This window comes from Carlito syrichta, unplaced genomic scaffold (genome assembly GCF_000164805.1).
Source record: "Carlito syrichta isolate Samal-C Ts95f unplaced genomic scaffold, Tarsius_syrichta-2.0.1 Scaffold303982, whole genome shotgun sequence".
NCBI lineage: Eukaryota > Metazoa > Chordata > Mammalia > Primates > Tarsiidae > Carlito > Carlito syrichta.
The window spans coordinates 389348-395526 of record NW_007248078.1 but is presented as its reverse complement, the minus strand read 5'-3'; positions in this window follow the sequence as shown (position 1 = coordinate 395526).

Sequence of the window (6179 nt, the reverse complement as noted above, 5' to 3'; positions counted from 1 at the left end):
ATGCAAATTAAAACTACACTGAGATACCACCTAACTCCAGTCAGAATGGCCATTATTAATAACTCAAAAAATAACAGATGCTGGAGAGGATGTGGCGAAAATGGAACACTTCTACACTGTTGGTAGGAGTATAAACTAGTACAGCCTCCGTGGAAATCAGTGTGGCAATTCCTAAAAGCTCTAAAAATCGACCTTCCATATGATCCCGCAATCCCCCTACTGGGAATCTACCCAGTAGAACTCAAATCACTCTATCAAAAAGATACCTGCACACGTATGTTTATCACAGCATTGTTCACAATAGCAAGATCATGGAACCAACCATGCTGTCCATCAAAAGAGGACTGGATTTAAAAATGTGGTACATATACACAATGGAATATTACGCAACCATAAAAAAGAACAAAATCATGAATTTCGCAGCAACCTGGATGGAATTAGAGTTTATAATACTGAGTGATCTCTCACAGAAGTAAAGATCTGAGATCACATGTTCTCACTCATAAGTGGACCTTGAACAACTACCGTAATATTATAAGAAAAGGATTGACAGTGGTGGAAAACTATGGGGGGGGACAGGAAGGGGAAGGGAGGTGGGATTAATGGTAGTCAATATCTGTCCGGGGAAAAGGGGGCAGACCTCATCAACAAGGGTACATGCACAATGAATATTTGTATACCTAACCCTTAACTGTACCCCACAACTTTAAAATAAAAATATATATTTTTAAAAAATACATGTCAAAAAAAACAAAGGCAAAAGACAAACTGGTAATATGGAATATAGGATATATATATATATGCACACACACATACATGTATATAATATTACATATACATATATGTTTTTAAACATTGTTCATTTAAACAGCTCTCACACTAATAAATTATTATCAGATGGACAAAGGCCATAAACAGGCATTTACAAAACAAGAAATACAAACATTTTTTAAAAGCACATTAAAATAACAATGATTTAAAAATAGCAATGATATATCATTTTTTGACTATCTTACTGGCAAAGATTTAAAACATTGGAAAATATTCAATATTGGTACCAGGAGGACAAAATATATATACTTTGTTGGGTTGTAAATTGATGTTAACTTCTTAGTGAAAAATCTGTCAACATGTATCAAAATTTTAAAAGTCTGTTCCATATCTTAAAATGTATAATGGGAAAAACGTTTGACAAATATGTATAGATGTTCCATTTCTTGGGATACATACTAAAAAAAAATCAAGCAATTGCTCAAAGATGTTCACTGTAGCACCACTTATAATGGCAGAGTTCAATAGGTAATATTTGTTGAATTCTTATTACAAACCATACACAATGCTAAATGTTTTCATGGTACATTTTTATCGAGAATTAGAGAAGTCACGTAACTTCTCCAAGCTTAGCCAGTCAATGAATGTACAACCACCTAAATCCAGGTCTATTTGATTTTTTTAAAAAAAGGTTACTAGCTTAAATAAAACAGCTACAGAATAATGAGTCTACTTGTCTAAAGAAGTATGTATGCATTCAATTGTGAATATACACCAGATTGATAGGCTACACAATGGGGAAGGGACAGTCTGTTTAAACACAGGTGTTGACAAAAACTAGATATCCACATGCAGAAGAATAAAATTGAATCTTTATCTCATACCATATACAAAAACCAAGTCAAAATGGATTAAGAACTACAACATAAGTCTAAACCCGTAAAACTACAAGAAGAAAACAGGAAGAAAAAAAAAACTTCTTAGCATTAGTCTGGGGAATGAATTTTTGGTTATATCCCCTGAAAACACAAGCAACAAAGCAAAAATAGACAAATGGAATAGCATCGAACTAAAACACTTCTGTACAGCATTGAAAACAGTCAACAGATGAAGAGACAACCTATAGAGTGGAAGAAAATTTTGTAAACCATTCTTCTGATAAGAGGTTAGTATCCAAAATATGTAAGAAACTCAAAAAACTCAATAGAAAAAAACAAAAAAGCCAATTTAAAAATGAGTGAGGGACTTGAACAAATATTTCTCAAAAGAAGACGTACAAATAATCAAAGTATGTTTTTAAAAAATGCTCATGACTAGTCACCAGAGAAGTGCATTTCAAAACTACGAAATATCACCTCATTGTAGAATGTCTATTACAAAAAGACGAAAGATAACACATGTTGGCAAAAATTTGGAGGAATGGAACACTGTACACTGTTGATGGAAATTAAAGTAGGATAGTCATTATGGAAAAAAGTATGGAGACTCCTCAAAAATTAAACAGTAGAACTACCGTATGATCCAGCAATCCCATTGCTGGATATATATCCCAAAGGAAATGAAATAAGTATCTCAAAGAAATACTACACTCCCATTGCAGAATTAATCACAATCCAAAATATGTAAACAATCTCAATATTCACTAATTGATAAATGAGTAAAGAAAATACACAGTGAGCTATTAATCTCCTTTAAAAAGAAGGATATTCTGTCATTTGTGACAACATGAATGAAACTGGTGGAGTGTGAAAATTGTCAGAATAAAAGTTGAGTCACTAATGTTAAGAAAAGTCTGACAAATAGAGCCAGGAAGGCCATGAAGAGAAGATTTTCACACTTGTATATCTGATTTTTTTTAAAAAGACACAACAAAAAACACAACCTTGCACAAAGGACATCAAAACCTTACACAAAAAATTACTTGTGCAAGGACATCCACCCAGCAGCTGCCTGTCCAACTTCGGACTGTCATCACTTTTCATATTGATCTTTATGGCCAAGGATAATTATTTCAAAACAGTTATGCAATTCTCTTCATCTTTTCCTTTAAAAAAAAAAACTTTTGTTTTTCTTTATCTCTCTGAATATGTATAGTTTACTATGGCACATGTATTCCCATTGCAATGTTTTATTCACGAATAAACATCTTTAGGTTGACAGGATGTTATGCCTAGTGAAATAAGCCAGGGACAGAAAGACAAAAGCTGTATTATCTTATTTATATGTGGAATCTGAAAACATCAAACTCATAAAAACAGAGAGTAGAATGGTGGTTGCCAGGGACTAGGGATTGAAGAAAAGGAGAGATGTTGATTAAAGGGCACTACATTTCAGTTATGAAGAATGAATAAGTTCTAGAGATCTAATGTACAGCAGTACATGATAACACTGTATTGTATTCATGAAATTTATAAGTTCTCATTCCAAAAAAATAGCAGCTATGTGAAATGATGGATATGTTAATTCACTTGATTGTGGTAATCATTTTATAATATATAATACATGAAAACATCACACTGTAAATATATACATTTTTTTATTTGTCAATTATACCTTAATGAACCTGAAAGAATAAAATAATTTTTAAGTTAAAACTATTATACATTTTTAAAATCAAAACTAAATTAATTTGTAATTCTATGTCATATACCTCTAAATTATTTGTTTTTTCAATGGGCACAAATCACTTTTATAAACAGTATTTCCATGTTGAAACAATGCCAATGAAAATAGTGAGACATTATTTTTTATCTATTAAATGTGGTTTCAAAATATGTAATAATCAATGCTGGTCAGGATTTAGAAAATTAATCACACTCCTACATTATTTTGGCATTTAGTACGATTAAAGGTAATTGAATTTAATTTCTTTATTTCTATTTTTTATTATGAACATGTATGCTTTATAGTTTTAATTTTTTAAAATAAAGATAGAGGCAATAATATCAACTTAGAGCTAAATCCTCTTGGTCAGCCTTTCTTTCTTTCTTTTTTTCTTTCTTTCTTTCTTTCTTTCTTTCTTTTGTTCTTTCATTCTTTCTCTTTTTCTTTTTCACGCTTTTTATTTTTGGTATAAAATGTTGTATTCATTGATTTAGTCAGAAACTTGTGCAATCTCAGGCCTATATGGCACTCCTGATCCTGTCGTCCTTCCACGGTGTCAAACCGAAGCCATCTCTGACAGATTGGGAAATTTTCTCACTATTCAGTTTATCCACATCTTTAACAGTACCTGTGTCTTGCTAGGATTTCATGGCTCCTCCCCAGAGTTGGGTATGAAGCCAGTCACCCAAGATGCTGCCTCCTAATGTCATCATCTGGCTCCTTAGGCCCAAAGATGTAAACTTGTGCTATCATCATAGCTGCATGAGCATTTTCAATCTGAAAAAACTTTAGGTTTCAATATGGTTATTCTCAAACTTTACTACGCATGGAACCATCCAGAGCAAGCATGTCCAACCTATGGCTGTGGGCCACAAGTGGTCCAAGATAGCTAGCAATGCGGCCCCACAAAATCTTTTCACATCAAGAGTATTTTTAGCATTTATTTTCTTTGTGATCCCATGTGTAGTTCCATTTTTAAAGTTCACAATCACATCTTATTCATGACATCACCTTTTGGCAGCATATACATTTATGAGCAGCTGTTTTCAATTATGAAGCACACAAAGAGCAAAATTTGAACAAACATTTATGATGAGCACCTTGAGAACTCACTAAGAATTGTGACCACTTCTGTCGAAACAGACATTGATAGATTCATTTTATGAAAACAAGATCAAATCTCCCACTAATTTTATATTGTTTGCATTTTTCTAAACTTTATAATAAAAATATAAAAAAATAAAAGAAGTCTTATTTTATATATATGTAAAGTATACAATACTTGTTTTATATATATTTCAAGTATACAATACAGTGTTATTATGTAATGCTATACACTAGAGCTTCACAGCTTATTAATATAACTGAAACTTGATGCGCTTTGACCAACATCTTGCCATTTCTCTACCCCCTAGTCCCTTGCAGCCACCATTCCACTGTCTGCTTCTGTGAGTTAGACAGAACTGAGGACCATGTTAAAATGCTGTTTCTGATTCAGTAGTGTGAAGTGGGGCCAGAATCTTACATTTCTAACATGCTTCCAGATGGTGCCAGTGTTCCTAATCCAGGGATCACATTTGGAGTGTGTGTATATATACATACATACACACACACACATACTAACTATATTGTATAATTCATGTGTAGCCCCAAACAATTCCTCTTTATGCAGTCCAGGAAAGCCAACAGGTTTGACATCCTTGGCCTAGACGATTTGTTAAAACTTAGATTGCAAGACCCTATCCAAGAATTTCTGATTCAGTAAGTCAGAAGTGGGACCCAAGAATTCACATCTCTAGCAAGTTCCCAGGTAATACTGATATTGAGGCTACTGGTATATACTTGGAGAGCCTCTATATATGAATTCTAAAAAAGTCTAACTCACAGAAGCAGATAGTGGAATGGTGGCTGCTAGGGACTAGGGGTAGAGAAATGGCAAGATGTTGGTCAAAGTGCACCAAGTTTCAGTTATATTAATAAGGTGTGAAGCTCTAGTGTATAGCATTACATAATAACACTGTATTGTATACTTGAAATTTACTAACAGAGTAAATCTTAAATTGCTCACACCAAAAAAAAAAAAAAAAAAAGGCAGTTATGTGAAGCAGTGGATATGTTAATTCACGTGCTCTAAGGCAACATTTAAGACTTGTTTTGCCCCCACATTGAGGATATGCTTCCATATTTGACTTACCTGGCGCATAGACAGAGTGAACAAGTGGTGATTCTTGCTTTTATTGTGGCAATCAGCTTCCATTGTGGCTTTAGGTGAGTCTACCCTACACTGTGCTGAAGAGTCAGTGATCTACACTGTACTCCAAATGTGATCCCTGGATTAGGAACATTGGCACCATCTGGAAGCAAGTTAGAAATGTAAGATTCTGGCCCCACTTCACACTACTGAATCAGAAACAGCATTTTAACATGGTCCTCAGTTTACACATGTGTACATTAGAGTTTGAAAAGCACAGGGTGCAATTTACGACTTCCTTTCCACCTCAGGTCTGGGAACTAGCTTGACTCAAGAATGTCTTTCCTGAGGACCCAATGGCACTTCTAATATGAATGGGGGATTTTGTTTTGCATAGTTTTGGTTTTGTCTTTTATTCTTGTTAAGAACTTGATCAGGAGTCAGCTCATTTGTTACCCAAAATGCCACTGTGTAAATAATTGTGGACTCTTAGTATCAAACTACTAAACTCTGCAGGTATAGTGGCAGGAAGAAAACAGCAATTTATAATATGTAAACGAAGCCGGCTCGGTGGCTCAGCCGGTAATCCCGTGCCTTTGGGAGGCTGAGGTGA